This window comes from Seriola lalandi, unplaced genomic scaffold (genome assembly GCF_002814215.2).
Source record: "Seriola lalandi dorsalis isolate HSWRI2012SDOR001 ecotype SW California unplaced genomic scaffold, Sedor1 jcf7180002054868, whole genome shotgun sequence".
Taxonomy (NCBI): domain Eukaryota; kingdom Metazoa; phylum Chordata; class Actinopteri; order Carangiformes; family Carangidae; genus Seriola; species Seriola lalandi.
Genome location: NW_019525421.1, coordinates 33,184 through 33,696, shown reverse-complemented (window position 1 = coordinate 33,696; position 513 = coordinate 33,184).

The following is a 513-nucleotide window of genomic DNA, read 5'->3' as shown; positions in this document are numbered from 1 at the left end:
AATGATTGTTTATTTATCTGCTTTTACACAGTAGGTGGTTTGTTCCAATAAACTTTACTTCTCCAAATTATAAGGAGCTGTAGTAGATGTTTCATTTGTGATGCAGTTAGTGCTGCAGATGTGCAGTGCCCAGTGCAATTAATGCTCTACTCTACTGTCTGAACTACACTAAAGGCTTGATGTTTTACTGAGTGAAACACTGTGCGGTGAGTGCACAGTCTCTGTCCATGGTCCTGAATAAGAGCTTGACTCAACTGTCTGTCTATAACAGTAGATCAGTTCTGTCAGTAACAGCAGGAAGGATGTGTGTGACAAATGTGAAAGGTCAGCAGATGATCAGACTGAATGAATGAACATCAGGTGTCCAGGGTCACTCCTGTGGTGGACAGCTCGTTAGCTATAGAGAAATATGGACTCGCTCATTCAGTGTGAAGCTTTTCATCGTCACCTGGTGTTTAAACTGACAGTGTGTGGCTACATGTCAGATGTGAAGTCTTGATTCCCTAAAATGTA